The sequence below is a fragment of the Aythya ferina genome (assembly GCF_964211825.1).
Source record: "Aythya ferina genome assembly, chromosome: 2".
In the NCBI taxonomy this organism is placed as follows: Eukaryota; Metazoa; Chordata; class Aves; order Anseriformes; family Anatidae; genus Aythya; species Aythya ferina.
In genome coordinates, this window is record NC_140297.1 from 125,016,165 (window position 1) to 125,033,503 (window position 17,339).

The 17,339-nt window shown below is 43.4% G+C and overlaps 1 protein-coding gene across 2 annotated transcripts in view; it reads left to right on the forward strand.

Annotated features, from left to right (window-relative positions):
- Positions 1-7,287: 7,287 nt before the first annotated feature.
- The window catches only part of LOC311430879 (serine/threonine-protein kinase Sgk3), a 54,061-nt gene continuing 44,009 nt past the window's right edge, over positions 7,288-17,339 (forward strand). Inside the window, exon 1 of one of the 2 annotated variants that reach the window (XM_084507809.1) lies at positions 7,288-7,394. The gene's annotated coding sequence lies outside the window, so the exon portion shown is untranslated. Of the gene's footprint in view, positions 7,395-9,573; positions 9,594-17,339 lie in introns of those variants that run through there. The other variant, XM_084507810.1, reaches the window with a different exon arrangement.

Here is a 17,339-nt window from a genome sequence, read left to right on the forward strand (position 1 = left end):
ATCAAAGAATATTTTCACTGAAGGGTGTTGCCCCTCCCAAGAGCTTTTTTTCCCAGTTAAGCTCTTCCAAAGCTCTTCCCCAGCTCCCTGATGCATTTACTTCCTTGAAGTAAAAATGTGATGGGAAGCATCAGACCGGGCACTGCAGAGACTCAGAGGACCAGTGGGGCAGTGGTGGGGGAGAAGATCATGTGGGAACTCTGGCACGGGGACACAGCCAAGGCAGCCCCTGGCAGGGTGAGAAATGGGGGACCCCAGCTCTGCAGAAAGTGCGCCCCAGCTGCCCCTCCTCCTTGGTGTGCAATGGGATTCAGGCAGGCATTTTAACTACAGCTCCCTAAGGTGGAAAAGAAAATAGAGGATATGTAACAGTGCCCAAAACTTTGCCTTTCTTGTCTGGGTGTAGGAAAGAGACCAGGGACAATTTCCCTAAATAACCCTTTAGAAATAGATACTCCTTGAAAATATTCCAAATTAGAAACATGGTATTTTTACCACTGGTTCAACATTGCTTTAAGTCTAATTGTCTAAGCCCCTGAATGGCGTGTCTCAGTCACTTTGTAGGACTTCAGACACTTGTAGGTCCTTCAGATACTGCTCAGTCCTTCACTCAGGAGGACTTCAGTCAGCCTCACCTCCATCCCTGAACAGGTGGTGGAATCACTCCTCCTGGAGATCATCTCCAAACACGTGGAGGACAAGAAGGTGATCAGGGATAGTCAGCATGGGTTCACCAAGGGGAAATCATGCTTAGCCTTCTGTGATGGATGACTGACTGGGTAGATGAGGAGAAAAACTGGATGTCGTCTACCTTGATTTCATCATGGCTTTCAGCACTGTCTCCCATAACACCCTCATAGGCAAGCTCAGGAAGTGTGGGTTGGATGAGTGGACAGTGGGATGGACTGAGAATTGGCTGGATGGCAGAGCTCAGAGGGCTGTGATCAGTGGCACAGACTGGTTAGAGGCCTGTAGCTAGTGCTGTCTGCCAGGGCACTGCATCCAGTCTTGTTTGACTTATTCATCAGTGACCTGGGGGAACAGAGCACCTCAGCAAGTCAGGGGAGGTAATCCTCCCCCTCTGCTCAGCCCTGGTGAGGCCACTCCTGGAGCACCGTGTCCAATTCTGGGCTCCCCAGTACAAGAGGGACATAGAGCTACTGGAGAGAGTCCAGCAGAGGGCTACTAAGATGATACGGGGCCTGGAGCATGTGTCAAACAAGGACAGGCTGAGAGAGCTGGGCCTGTTTAGCCTGGGGAAGAGAAGGCTGAGAGGGGATCTTATTAATGCGTATAAATATCTGAGGGGAGGGCTTTAAGAGGATGGAGCCGGTCTCTTTTCAGTGGTGCCCAGTGACAAGACAAGAGGCAACGTGCACAAACTGAAGTACAGGAGATTCCGGATGAATATGAGGGGGCACTTCTTTGCTGTGAGGCTGACAGAGCACTGAACAGGTTGCCCAGAGAGGCTGTGGAGTCTCCTTCTCTGGAGATATTCAAAACCCACCTGGATGCCATCCTGTGCAATGTGCTCTGGGTGACCCTGCTTGGCAGGGGGGTTGGACTGGGTGATCTCCAGAGGGACTGGGTGATCTCCAGAGGTCCCTTCCAGCCTCAACCATTCAGAGATACTTCCAAAATGGACCTTCTGTGAGCAACTGTCTCCTTTCATGTGTGCAAAGGGATTTTTCTTAAACTACCAGCACCAGCAAAGACACTACCTTGGATTCAGGCAGCTAACGCTGTTTGAAACGTGCTGTGCCCAGAGCAGATCCATACACATGGTGGTCAGCACATCTGAAATACCCACTCCATTCTTCCTGCTGGAGCTCTGCAGAAGTTGTCTACAAAACAGAGGTTTTTATAAGGGAGTTATAGCACATTACAGACCCCCAGGCAGTACGTTTCAGTGTTTTAGTGATGTGAATAGCTCTCCTTTGCTTGCTCAGTTCAGTCATCATTTCATTGCATACCCATTGTGTTTCACTGTGCTTATCTCTGTGCGCAAGTTTATCAAAAAAAAAAAAAAAAAAAAAAAAAAAAAAAAAAAAAAGATGAGCAACTTCATATCTCTTCCAGTTCACCCTAAAATAGACCCTAAAAAAGAGACTTTACATGTGTCCTTACAGTTCATCTCTGTTGCACTACAGTGCAGAAAAGTTCACTGAACAGGGAACAGCAAAGATGAACAAAACAAAACTAGAACAAAACTGAAGGGAAGCAAAAGTTGTATTTGAACTTTATGTTATACTCTGTCTATCAGCAGGGCTGAAAAACAGTGTCTGTGTTAATGAAGAGTGAGCATTAAGCAACACTTCTGATTTCTGCAAATAAGAAAAGACTTTATATTAACTTTATTAACCTCTCCACTTTACTTAAAAATGGTAACTTGGTTTCCTTATGGTCTTCTACTCTTGCCCACTCAAAAGGCTTATTCTTGTCTTCTTTTATGGGCTTTACACCCTAACTTCTGTATTAAGAGAAATAACACCACCTCTATTTGTGACAGGTTTTGAGATTTTATTTCTGGGAAGGCTATTGCCTCATCCTTTGTACTTCCTGATAACTCATGCGAAACATCTGACACAGGGACTTTCTTGTTCCCCAAAATGACAACCACAGCTTGAATAAAAAGGGAAAAGAAAAAAAAAAATCAACAAAAAAACACTTCATCAAATAAGTCTGTATTTCTAAGCGAGATGGTTTCGTAAGCTGAAACTTAGGTAAAGTAATTAAATTTTAACTTCTTGGAGATTTTCATTGGTATATCACATTTTTTATTTTTTTCCCTAGAGAATTAGGATTTAAACCTTATTCACTTCTATAAAAGTATCTTAAGAAGAAAAGTAGACTTAAGGTTTTACTTAGGGCCTCTAACTTAATTATTGCATGTTGTAGTGATTAAAATGACTCTACATCCTCTCATGTTTTCTTTGCTGTACACGCTGGTTTTCTATTTGAAGATATCTAGATATAATATTTACATACTGCCCTGTAATACATGCCATATTGCCTTTTTTTTTTTTTTTTTTTTTTTTTTTTTTTTGAGAAATAGCATTTTATTCTTGCCTGGATGCCTAAGAGCTGCTATTTAATATATTAAAGATGAATAGTTTTATTATTTTAAAATATTTTTACTCCAGATTTAAAGAATATACTGTCTTCCATTATTTTAGTTATTTCTGATTGCAGAGGTTGAATGTTACATGCTGTAGTCAATGCGTTTCATATGACAAATAGTTCACAGCAGTGGGAATCCTGAATGCAAACAATGGGTTCTACTTTGTGTATAAAAATTAAACAGGCTTGTGTTGAATGGAAAAATATCTCTGGCAAGGTCACCGTTACTTGTGTCAGCTTGCTGTTCCTTTGAGTGTTCAAAAAAATCCCTAAAACTGAAGAGAGCAGTGAACCTCCTGGTCTAATTAACCTTGAGCTTAACGGAGAACATACTTAAATGTTCAACAGCAGCACACTACGCCACAGTAGTTGCATGAGAGGATATGATAAAAGTATAAAAAAATTACTTCCACCTTTTTGGAAGGAGGGAGAGAAAATGAAACGTGCTTGCTAGCTACCTAGACTGCAGATCCCATGCTTAATTGCTTACCTCTCACCATTTGGGGTAAAGAACTGTACTTACTGAACTAAAAGCTGCTCCTAGCTAGGCGCTAAGCAAGGTGCTTACATGTCCAGAAACATCACCCTCAAGCTTGGCAGTATCTTCTTCCTACTCAATCCACTGGTGATTCACCTTGTCTCAGGATTAGGCTGCTAATGACCATTATTTAATAACAACCAAGACTTGGAAATATGCCTCTGATTACACCTGGCTGGGAAGCTCCACCTCTGTGGTAGACTCGAATTCTGCAAAATCTGATCTAGATTTGCTTATGAAACCAACAAGTACAAACTTAAGTTCAAAAATCGAAGCACCCAACAGGGTAGAAAGTGAAACCAGCTTAAAACAGTGACTATGAGAAGGGTGACCTCTGCTCTTATCCACCTGTTCTGCTTTTGGTGCAAATATGAAAGTCTGATGGCAATGCTTTGGAGAAAAGTTTTCCTTGGAGACACAAAGGGAGTTAGACAAGGATTCCCAGATGTGATCTGGCAACCAAGTTCCAGGAGCTCATTAAAGGTCTTAAATGTTTCTTTTTATGTAACATTTGTGTTAAACTTTCATCTTAATTGCTGTAATCCATGTTTGAAATATTCAATAAAACATATAAGTGTTGTATTACCTTACTGTGGGAAAGAAAATTCAGTACCTACACCTCGTAAATGCTAAGCTTATTAGAAATATTAATAGTTAACAAGCTCCCTGAAGACAAATTTTATCATTCCTTCAGAAGCTAAGCTCTGAAAAAAATATGAATTTGTGTGCCTAAAGATAGGAACCTCTTCATGAACATGGATTTAGTGGCAGATGACTACTATGCCACAGTGAGCCTTATGACATGTAATTGTTGATTTATAACCTTAATGTACTTTATTTCCTTGATGTAGTTGTAAAAATCTTGCTCGTGTGGTTGAGGGGGATCTAACTAGCCTGAGTGTGTACAGTCAGGTCTGCTGAACTGAAAATCCTTGGTGGAAGTTCACCTCCTGTACCTTGCTTTCTGCTCCCTATTTTAAAACTTTCGTCTTTTATTCCGATCGTCCTTAGTCTCTATTTCTTTTCTCCATGCTTTGGCTAGAAAGCTCACGACGAGCCTACACTAGCTAACAAACCCTTTGTCTTTGCAATTTTTCCTTCAGCCTGCACTGCTGCACTGCTTCTTGGTGTGGGAGGAGGCAAAGTAGGATGTATGGAGGCCGAGTTGCTATGGGGAAAGAAGTGCAAAGGGAAGAAAGGTGGATATATGCAAATAGGTCAGGCAACAGAGAATGGAAAGAAGGAACAGCAACCTGACAGAAGTAACGGTGACCTCGCCAGAGATATTCTTCCCCATTTTGGTGGTTTGGTATCTCACAATAAGGTGGGGAGTACATCTGTACAAATACCCAATTACTGCACAAAGGGCTTACTCTGTCCTTAATCCATGTACCAGACTGCTGATGTTGCTGTGCTTTAAAAGCAGGGTGTCATCATCACCTGCTTTTTTCCCCATTTTCTCTTTCGGTGTTGCTGGTGCTTCTAGTTGAGCTATGCAGACATTGACCCGTGTGTAGTTAAACAAATCAACCTGTCTGCAAGGATATGTGTAAGAAAACAAACGACAGAGCAAACAGATGACAGAACAACTGAGGCACATTATTAGCTTTGTTTGCTCAGCAGCTAGGACTGAGACTCACCTTTTAAAGATCTTCTGGTTTCAGTGCTTCCTACTATAGATGATGTGGCATTAGGAACCTTGAGTGTGTACTTATGTCCTCACAGAGGAACACCAGAACAGAAAGAAGACATGCTGTTCTTATGCTGCAATTAAGATGGAAGAAAAGAAAACACTGACTATAGTGGCAAGTAATTTTTGTCTTTGTTCTTTTATTTTTTTTAAGAGGCTTTCACCTTAGGTGAAATTTGCTTATAGTGAAGGGAACTGGTAATGGTTCTCATTGACAGTTAGGTCTTGTGCTGTGGCTGTACAGGAGCACAATAAGCTGAGTCTCTGGTGCAGAGAGCTGCAACTTGGAAATGAGAATGAACTTACACTTGTCTGGGGCTCCATCACCACAGCAACATCATGAAGTGGATGAGGCCACATCTGCAGGTTGTGGTCTACACTGGAAACTTTTTCCCAGGCTGTCTGGTAGATCAACACCTACCTGGAGGTACTGTTAAATGTATGCAAAATTTACTGTTAAATGGATGCAAGACTTTCCAGAAGGTGAAGGTTACAACAAAGATTAAATGTACTTCAGCTTTCTAGGATAAAGGATCTAAATAATCTAGCAATTTTTTGTGTTTGTGATATTTTGGACCGTCAGCACAGTTTTAAAGAAGCTGTCAGCCAGAAAGAGAAATGTTCAACCCAACAGCAATTATTGAATCAGCTCAAGTGCACAATTCCAGACAGTGGTGGTAAACGAAAGAAAAGGCAAAGATCAGAGGTGAGTTACAGGTGCAGTCAAATGACTGGGCATAATGATCGGCTAAAGTAGCATTCCTACTAAAAACATGTTAGCAAAATCTGTAAATTAAAAGAGCAACAAGGACACTTGTATGAAATCATGACATGTTGACAAGAACTACTTGTTCTGATATTTCATCAAACACATGTGGCTTTTAGCTATAACATTTCACCTCACTCCTTTGCTTCTCTGCAAGAGGGAAAGGAAAGAGCCATGCAAAATGTGCTGAAGGGAGCCTGTAGGGTGGTGATTGTTATGTTAAGATACAGTAGGACATAGATTAACTGCAGTGGGACATTGGACTAAGTTCTTTGCCTAGGATTCACTTTTACCCATCCTACAGTCTCTGCCTTCCTTGCATGTCAGGAGCTGCTGCCTCTCTCAGCAGTCTCTGCCTTCTTCTTGCTGCCACTCAGGAACCGCATCTGTGCCACTTCTGTGCTCGGAGCAGCTCCCTGGTCTCATGGCCCCTCTCCAAGGTCCTCCTGAAATTCTGCTTTTTGTGTGAAGCCTCCAAGCTGTTACCACCCTCACAGGTGTGCCACGAGGGAATCTCAGACGGGCGTACTGAGAACGACCAGCGTGGAGCACGGTTTTCCGAGGCAGGGTCGCTAAAACGAAGGGTGGGACTTTTTGTGGCGGGGGGCTGCATCCTGTGGAAATACGTGGAGGGGAAAGTGTGGCAGGAAGCACAGAAACAGCAGCCAAAAGAGAAACAGCGAATGCTGCTGGAGACAAACGGGTAGCCCTAATTTTACCACATCCTGCTGCGAGAAATGAACACAGAGAGCAACCGCGCTCAAAAAGAAGCGAAATAATGCCAAGAAGGCAGAAGGGGGGGTAGAGGAGATGCTTTTAAACACTTCCCATTGAGGCTGGCAGGCCGGGCCCTTCAGACGGGTGTGTTGTATCGGAGAATCCCCCAAGGGCTCGGGCTGGAAGGGGCCTCGAAGATCATCACCCGCCATGGGCAGGGACGGCACCCACCACACCAGGCTGCCCAGGGCCCCATCCAGCCTGGCCCTGAGCCCCTGCAGGGATGGGGCACCCGCAGCCTCCCCGGGCAGCCTGTGGCAGCGCCTCCCCGCCCTCAGCTCCCGGCTCTCCCCTCCCGGGCCCCCGGAGCCCTCCCCGGCCGCCAGGGGGCCGCGAGTCCCGGCCTGACCCCGAGGCTGCGGGGGCGGTGCGGGCGGCTCGGCCGCTGGCCCCAGCCCCGGCTCCAGCCCCGGCCTCGGTCCCGGCCCCGGCCCCGCCCGGGAGCCCCGGGGCCGCGGCGAGGAGGAGCCCGCGACTCTGGGCTGGAAGCGGGCGGCCAGGAGGTAAGGCTGGGCTCGTCCATTAGGGCTCCTGGGAGCCCTGCTGCAGCCCCCCGGGGAGCAGCGAGACCCCTCTCGCTGGCTTCCCCTCGCAGAGGTCTGCGTGCTCCCGCGGGGCTTGTTTGTGCCTCAGCTCCGCAGCTTGGCTTTCCCTGAAGTTTTAGGAGCGTATGAAGAGCATGAATATGCACTTGTTGGCAGCCAGAAGCAGTCAGCAGCCTTTGTATTCCTCTCTCGTCAGTGCTACAGCCTCTTCATTACGTGCTCTGAGCACTGAAGCAGCATGGAAATGCATCTTGTACTCAAAATAGACACCGACAACCCTTCTGTTTAATTTTCTTCCATATTACTCTGTTATAATCAGTGTCTATTGTTATCTTAAAAGAGGATTAAGTGTTTCTTCAGGAGAATGAGAGCTGTCAGGAGTGGTATGTACACGGGCGACATCCAGACTTGTAACACATGGGATTTGCTCGGAGGGGATCTTGGCTTTGGCAATCAGCAGCTGATAGGAGTTGTTGCTTTTCGTGATTGCTGGCTGCATTTTCATTCTCTAAGGATGGGTGGCTTTCTAAGAGGCTGGATGTTCACGTCTCACTGAGCAGAGGTCTGCAGAGGACCCATGAAAGATATTATCTGGGTGTTTTCTAGCCCATTCTGCTGTCATCTGCTTATGAAATAATGCAGCGCAGGGAGCTAGTAGTTCAAGCCTTAAGATGCGGGCACTTTAAAATTACTAGTCTGCTCGTTTTTTGACTTGTTTGAAGTCAATCCACAAGTAGGTGGATAATTTGACTGTAACGGCGTGTGTTTAAAATAGTGATTGCTGGTTTTTAGCATGCAGGATTGTTTCAGCCTAGGTAGCTGGATTGGCTGCCAGCCTCCGAAGCTGACTTGACCCAGCAACAAGACGTTTCAACAGAATATGCTGAATTCCCCAAATCAAGTGTATGAAATAAAATGTCACAGGTCTTAGCAAATAAAAATAGACGCGTAGGAACTCTTGTCTCCCCTGGGATCTAGGATTTATGATGGAAATCATCCGTCATTTCCTAATGCCACGCATGCTAATTGCAAGTTGAGGTTAATCATCGCTGTGTAAGGGAGTATGTCAGATCTTATTTTCCATCTCATCCACATGGGATAAGCTTCTAATAAGCTCTGATCCCTCAGCCGCATCCACACAGCAGCACTTTCCTGGGTTATCCTGCCTATATCCCAGATCATTTTCCAGATGGTTTCGGTTTTATAATTTGCATTCAAAGCAGTGGGGCATTTTTGTCCCACGGAGACAAGGCGTTTTGTACAGAAATGCCCAGCATTTCTGCATATAAATCGAGATCAGATTATACATTTTTGTAGTTGTGAATTAATATTTATTTTTGGCTGTCTAATTTGGCCTTTAGAAAAATGTTGCTTTTAGGGAGTGGGAGCTTCCCAAAAGCAAAGCCACTGTTGGTTGGTCTTTTGACTAAATTTTTGGATGCTCATAAGCCATTGAAGACTTAATCTGCTATGATTTTTTTTTTTCTGTGGATCAAGGAAGCTAGAAGCTGGCATAAGTAATCTATGTATTTATATAGACTGAGCTGTAGTAAAGCAATATGTTGTTTTTGTCTGAAGTTAGCACTTGGAGTGTTTGCATTGAAGGATTCATTTTGTTCTAGTTTGAGTAGCATCCATATGCTAAAATAACCCGCAAAGCAAACACGTTCGCTTTCCAAAGCAGAACTGAAGGGCTGGAGAATAGTGTGAGAACACTTAAAAACGTGTTAATCGGGTTCTTCTTTGCATCCCTAATCCCCAAGCAGACAGACCTCATGTACCCACGTCTTCCAAACCACCTTACACGGTTTCTGCCTGACTCCAAAACCGTCCTGAACGTGGCGTGTCTCCCTGTTGAAGCAGAAAGTTTGTAAGCGCCTTATCTAGAGCTGCTGGAGTCGAGCATCAAAGCTCTTAGGAGATCACAAAACTGGGGCACCTGGCAAGCATGCTGTAAACACACACACACGCGCTGATAGGATCGGTCGTGCAGGCTTTCTCCTTAAAACATCACCAGAAGAGGAACCAGCCTGCACCCTGCCATAACAAGCAGGCGGCGGTGGGACTCCTGAAGGGTAGGCTGTAATCAAAACCTGGCCTCCTGCTCCTTGTGCCCAGGGGGGATCAAACCCACGTCTTCCCCCACCTGAGGCTGAGGTAAGCGAGTGGGAGGCGTGCTTCTGCCCCTGTGTTTAACCTGGGCCGTCTGGTGGAAGAGGCTGCAAGTTGCCAGAGGCCGAACTGAGGAGCAGCAGCAGGAACCTGGCTGCTGCAGCGCTCCCTGTGCTTCCTAGGAGCCACATCTCGCAGGGCTTGGTTGCTGGTGATAAGACTGTTATCAGAGGTGGGAATTTCCACATCCTCCGTGTTTGAAGAGAGGAGTGACGCTTGGCTAGTTAAGGGAGGAAGAAAAAATAAGGTTATATCTTCGAGTGGCCTTTTCCCTTGGGTCTTTAAGGCACAGATCATCTGAGGATGAGAGGGAAATTCCTCATTCTGTGATACTTGCAGTGCTTTGTTTTGCTAGGACAGTGTTTCTTTGTCTTAGGGCAGGAAAGCACCTGCTTTTTTGGGGGAAGTGTGGATAAGAAACACTGGTGTCTACGTTCATTTCAAAGCTCCTTTATTCAAAGAGATAACACATCTTATTTTTGGCAGCCGTGTTTGAAATTGTGAGGGTGACCGGCAACCTGCTAGTACGAACTGCCTTGCCAAATACTATTGCAAAACACTGCCACCGTAGGAGTGGTGTAACTTCACACACCGTTACATTTCTCTCAGAGTAAAACAAATCAAAGGAGTACCAGCACCCGGCGCTGTCTGTGGTGTGCTGCTCAAGTGCAGGTGGGTCTCAGCTGAGAAACAAGGTGGCACAGGGCCTGCCAAAATGTTCCCATGTGGTTATACCTCTGCAATATGGTATATTGCAGATATACATACAGACCATAATAATGGTCTATGTGGTTATACCTCATATTTGAGTATTTATTGAACTACTGTAGAATTGAAGTTATTCCCAAATATTTATATTTCTCTAAACAATACAGGATGCAAAATCTGTTATCTAAATATACACAGAGTGTGTGCCAGGTTTTTTTTTAGGTCTTACAACTTTCCTGTTTGCTGTTAAAACATGGCACCAGGTGGAAACAGTTCGTGTTTTTCAGAAACTACCTTGATGGCTATCTCACAGCTTTGCACCATTAATCTTTGCTGAAAGTATTATTTGAAGGAGAAGCTGTGTTTGGGGGACGTGTGAGCTTTGTTGGTCCGTGATGTTGCCTATCGCACAGCATTACTGTGACAACTGTTTATTTGGGCCATGGGAGATGCCACCAAAAAAAAGTCTCAGCCTCAACTTAGTGTTACCTACCAGGAGGCCCCGTCTCCTGCTCTGCGATTTATGAACAAGGATTGCTATCAAGCCCTTAAATATGTTTCTTACTAAGATTAGTAAATAAGAAAGGATTGAGCATTCAGAAAATGAATACTTAAATGCTCTGGAATTTCCAGCTTATGTTATATGTTTTTCTTTAATGTTGGAAGGAGCATGGAATTGCGATAAGAGGTAATTAAAGAAAAAAAAATCACTTTTAGATGGGATTTAATCATACCTTGCAAAAGGAAGATGCATTAAGCCCAGAAGTTTGGAGTGCTACCAGAACCTACTAAATGGAGACGTTTTAGAACAGCTCAGAAATAAAAGCTACCTGGCAGAAGCACCCGGGCTGTCAAGTGCCTGGAGACAAGTACATCAAAGGACCGGGGGACTTCTGCTTCCTTGCTGCAGAGCAGGAGTGGTGCATCTTGATTATATTTAAAATGTTTTCTGTTTTCTTTGGACTCGCTGCGTCTAACAAGTCTTCTCTGCCATCCCTCCGTGTTCAGAGCCCTTATTGAAAACATGTGGGGCTCCTCTGGAAGGAGACCGCAGAACTGGCCCTCGGTAGCGTGCCTTGAAAAAATCACGTGGGGCTTGGACGCGTGACAGAAAAAATGAGTAATTGCGTGGCTCTGTCAGGAGAGGGTGGCCGACGTGCTCGCAAATTTTCAAACGTCTCAGTGTGAAGTGTTTGTGTCGAGAACAAACGGAGCTGTTCCCAGTGATGTTTTACATCTTGCGTATGCGTACACACACATTATATATAACTCTAAAGGCATATACTAAATAGATGGGGCGGACTTCAGAAATTTTTGGAGGCTGGCTGCCTTCTTGGTGCTCTTTTCATGTTAACTAATATGTTATGCGGTGGATGAATGGGATTCTTTATAGAATTATCTAAAACCGGGCACTGGTTTATTTGAAAACAAAGGGTTTCTTTAGAGCTAAGTTTAAGCTGGCATTGCCATGAATCCTAGAATTATTCTACATTTAAATGAGAGAACAGTGATGCACTTGTGCTTGTGCTTTGAGCAGCACAGAGCTGTTGACCAGCGATTCAGAGGCCGCTGAGCAAATCTTTCTAGGTTCGCTTGCTGAGGTTTCCAAGTCTACTTTTCCCTCCTTCAGCCTATAATGAAAAACAAAGGTAAAAATATGCTATAACTTGCACCGATTGATTTATGTGGAGGTGTGCAAGTTGCTGTGAAGTGCGGTCAAAAAATCTATAGCAAGCCGAGTGCCCTGTAGCAGTTTGAATGTGTACGTTTTCTCTGTTTTGGTTTGGGGTGTGTGGGATGTAGTGTATAGCAGCAAAACAATACCTCGCTTGTTTATAGAAATGCTTGGGAAGAAGTGGTGAGAAAGAGGAAAATATTTACAGTAGCTTTCTACCCAATTAAAAATCAGAAGGCAGACTGAAAACAAAAGAGTTCACCTACCATCCACGCCAATTAAAAATATTTTTTTTCTGCTTGGATTTTAATTTACACATCCAAGGCAGTGTAAATATGAACTAGAAGCCTGCCTTAACCTACGCCAGTTCAGAATGCCGTCAGATTTATGATCCGCTTGGTTTGGGTTACAGCATCTGGGTAGTTAAGCACATTTTATGTGAACTGACAGAGGCTGTTAGAAATTCATGAACAGCCTTAAAATGTTAAACTTGTGGAGTACTTCCCCTGAATGTGTAAATAAGGCCTGTCTTGCAGGCATAGCTCTGCAACACGAGCTGGCTAGGATCCTCGGTTAAGATACTCCTTATGTCTGATGCCCTCAGACCTTCTCTCTGGTGTTTAATTATCTGGGAATAAAAACAGAATCCTGTAGCTTTTCTCGTGTATTAAAAGGTATCCAGAATTTGTGTGTAAATATTTTAATTGTATTTGTTGATAGTACATGAGGTTGTTTCTTTTTTTCCATATTTTGTATGAATTAGTTTATAAAGAATTAAAATAGAGGTGAAATAAGGAATGGCATAACACTTGCAGGGTTTTACTCAGAAATGAAGTTGCAAACTTGTCGACATGTGCAAAAATTATTTTAATATTTTGTGTAGGGGCATCACTTGAAGTGACCTGCAAGAAATTCTATCACCAATCACCCAGCCAAAGCACAAATAATTATGCAGGGAATCATGCTGGATGCGTGAGGTTAGGAAACCAAACAGTCCTTGATAAGGAACGTGTAGGTGCTGAGTATTTTTGAAGGTGCACTGGCAGCTCCTTTGCTGCAGAGCAAGGACCTCGTAAGGAAAAGAGGCTGGCCATGTGTCTGAGAACATGAAGAGGTGTCTTTCAAAGACAGTTACACACACACATGGACATGTGCACAATTTCACCCTTCTTAGAGAAAAAAAAAAAAGTTGCATCGAGAATTAAAAATAAGTTGACAAGAAATGAGGAACTGGCGATGGGAAGCTGGAGCATTCTTTGTCTTGATGACTGCTTTATGACTCAGGAGCTGGGAGCGATTGATGGCTTGGCTGCTTGGCCTTCTGGTTTGCTTCTGCTGTTTTTGTAAGAGTCAGAAAGCCCCCAGACATTCTTCATTGGAGGGGGCACAGATTATTACCAATGGTATTTTAAAGCAGATGTAGCTAAGGAATAAGTGCTTTGGGATTGTTTGCCAGAGATTGTTTACAGAGCTACCAGAGACACCCGTATGTCACATCAGATGTCAGTGGGAATGGTCAATATGCAGTGGTCAAGTACGCCATCTGATCCTTTCCACTTACCACATTTTGGTTTGGTTTGCTGGGTGAACGTGAACTTCTTGGAGTCCTTTCAGATGAAGCCAGACTGAAGGATGTTCTCCTGTGGTGCTGCTAGCATGCTGCTAGCCGCCACCCCCAGGTCCTCATTATAAGCCCATTATAAGCTCATTAGGACTTATCCCATCCGTAGTTCTCTGAAAAAGAGACAATTCCCTTCTTGTTGTAGAAGTCTTGTAAAATAACATCCACCCCTTACATCTTTTTCCCCCTCTACTAAGAACTACCTTGTTCACCCTACCCCTAGATCATAATTTCAGGACTACTTTGCATTCTCACTGCTGTTCCCGAGGTGCTTTCTGGTGGGCCCATGTGTCTCCTAGGGATTCAGCTACAAGCAGAGTGAAGTAGAAGATTTTTTGAGTTCAGCAGATGATGCGCAGGCATTGCACTCCAACACTTCTTTTGATATCTCATAACAACGCTTGCCTTTCTTAGAACAGCTTGGTACTTGCCTCTTGTGACCTACTGTAGCCTGCTGTCGTGTTGTTCCTCATCCTGTATTTGATGTTTCCTGCCTGTGGGCACTATCTTGTATATAACATTTCACTCTGTCTTCTGAGATTAGTACTCTATCCTGACAATTGTATATTTAACCTTTGTTTCTCACACACTAAACTATTTATTCTTTCTGCATCTGTAGTTTAATTGTTACAATGCCTTGAGGCAATTTCAAAGCCTTACTAAAGGAAAGATGTGACATCTGTACTTTCTCTTCTACCTATCTGGAAGGCCTGTCAAAGGAGGTTAGCAATGTGATTTAGCAAATCTCGTTTGGCTACAGGTTAAGCTTAAGGTGCTGCTAATTCGTTTGTTCTGAATTATTATTTTTTTTCCCCAGGGATTTGAAGTTAAATTGACTCATTGGGTCTGTAATTTCATTTTAACTAAGGTGGGTGCTATGTTTGCTCGTTTCCAGTTTTCAGCTGTATTACATTGCTTATCCTTGATGAGTGACCTGTAACTCTTGAAACCCTGAGCTACATCCTAGAAGGAAATTCATCAGGCCAGCCAATTTGTAAATCTCTATTTTGCCTATTATTCTTACCTGGTTTTTGTTGTGTTTGCTTGTTTGTTTTCTCCATTGTAGGCACCTGCATGCACTCTCTCCTGGAGGTGAGGCAGCAAGGTTTTCCTTGCTCTTAAGACACAAATATATGGATTTTTTGTTGCTATCCATTTTTTTTACTTGTATTATAATTCTATCTTAACAATGCTGATTCCTTTGCCTGTGTACTCATGGAGATCTTACACTTACCACTAGCAATGTGACCATGTTTTCACATTTTGTCCTGAGCTCCTCTCCAATCCCAAAACACAAGACTATACAAAAAAATCTCCTTCTGCAACTTCTGTAGTTTATTTTTAGAGGGCACAAGGACAGGTTATTCTCTTTTATTGTTCCTGGAAGGAAACTGCTGCTTTCACGTCTCTCTTTTAGTAGTTTCTCTTGTGAGGTAGATGTTCCCAACCTGAGTGTGGTGCCTTTGCCTTCCTTACATTTATGAGTTCCCTCCCTCCCCTCCCATTTCATAAGCTTAGTCAGCTTGCTGTCTGAACTGGTTGCTCTCCATTTGCCTAGAAACAAATCTAAATGATCTGCTGCATTCTATATTTTCTCCATTTTTAATTAAAAAAATTAATTTTGCATTAAAAGGAGTGTGGGTCTAAAGGATGACAAAGCTTCCCATCAATTCACAGGCCTTTGTTCCTGATGCTGTGCAGATACCAAGGTATCATGCCTTGTTAGTCTCACTCCAGGCTTTTTAGTTCTGTGTCCAGCTTGTTACCCGTGTGATAACTCAATCTGAGGTACCAAACAGATAACTCTGGTGCTGCTAGGTACTTTAAAGTGGCTACAGGCCTCTTCAAACAGACCAGCCCTGCTGGCACAAGTGGCTGGCTCCTGCAGCGCTTCAGACCCTGCAGGCCGCCGCCCCACGTGGTCCCTCACTGTCCCCACTGCCAGCAGATCTACCACAGGTTTGAAAGTGAAATAAAGAGCAGGCACACTTTCAGATGTGCCATTACGGCATGTTCCCAGCTCTGGTTAGTAACCTGCACCCGTCTGTGGTGGGTGTGGATCACCACACAAAGCTGGGATGCTGCATCCATTACATGGTTGTCTTTGTCATGGGCAAGCACTAGGCACTGAAAGATGCATCAAGTCCACATTATGCTAGATAGGTTGCACAAAATTGCTAAAAATAACTTCTTTCCCAAAGAACCGTGCTCTGGCTTTTATTCCTCACAGATGAGATGAGACAAGTTGCAGCTGCAGTGTGAGAAGGATCCACATGTACTAATGTCTACAGCTAAGTACGACTGACTGTGACTTTGATGTTTACTTTTTACAACCCTTCATATCACGTACCTAAGTAGAGATCAAAATAGTTTTAACAAACTAATTCCCTGAACATACTGATGCGTGCACCCAGATGCTCATAGGGAGCTCCAATCTCACTGGGGTTGTCGAGTTGTCTACCAAAAATTTTTATGTAAACTGGTGTTTCTGCTGTTGCTCATCTGTTAACACAAATGAGCTATTAATGTAAGAACTGGGGTGCTTTCAGAAGAAAGTAACAAGTCTTTTTTTGAAGTGGACCAATTGGGATTTTTTTTTCCTAGCTAGATGAAAAGGCTGTCCTTTGCAAGCACTCTTACTCCACTGTGGGACAATGACTAAGACCTGATGGAAATTTTGAAGACTCAAGGTCTTTTCCTCATTCTACTGCAAAACCTTTCCGTGTGCATTGGTTGAATCTTTTAGTGTGTGTTGCAGGTACTTTTTTATTGCTGTTTCCATGATTTACAGTGTAGTGGGTCTTAATTTTATTGTTCATTGGAATCTGAGCAAGCTCAGCCAAGAACACACTACTACAAGCAAAGAAAATGCTACTTAGTCAATTTATTGGGATTCAGACTTTGGTTTGTTACTTTATTCTCCTTAGCCAATATCTGGGATTTGGTTTGTTTCTTTAGTCTGACTTCTTCCAAGTTTGGGATATATTCTGTGCCAGTGTTCTACAGAAGTAACCGCAGACCAGTGTCAGGTCTATTCTCTGTTTAAGGCTCTTCAGTAAATTGACTGCTTAACTTTTCAGGTCTGGGCAGATTATGTAGCAGTATTTGACAATTTTATTCTATAGTGTAAAATACAAATCCCATAGTTTATGTGTTCAGAAGATGGTGACGAGTATTTTCTGAAATGACTTTTTGTTACTCTGGTGTATTTTCCCTCTGTGTAAGTCTGGAACCACCCCTATATATGCATGCACATATACATATATACACCTTTTTTTTTTTTTTCCCTCACAAAAGAAAATCTCTGTGTGTTTTTCACTTCATTATATAGTAGAGGAGTGGGAGTTCTGCACATTTTCCTGTCTGCTCCCCCCTGACACTACAGGAAGCCATGGGTTGTGCTCTCAGCTTTCCTGGACACACAATAAAACAAAAATATAGTCCTATATAAATTCAGTAACTAATCCTCATATCTTCATGTTTTGTTACGCCAACAATTCCAGCATCCAGTAGGTATAGTTTGTCTCTGTACCACCATGGTAGGTGCATTAATGCTTTCAAGATTGCGTTTTTTTGAAATGTCCAAAATTTATTTCTCTTTGGTGTTAGCTTAATGTTTTTTGTGCTCTCTTTTTGTCTCCCTCAGCTTCTGGTCCTTTTGTTAGTTGATAGAAACTCTGCTGTCACTCCGTGATCCAATAAAAGTGTTAAGTTGTTCTGGCTAATG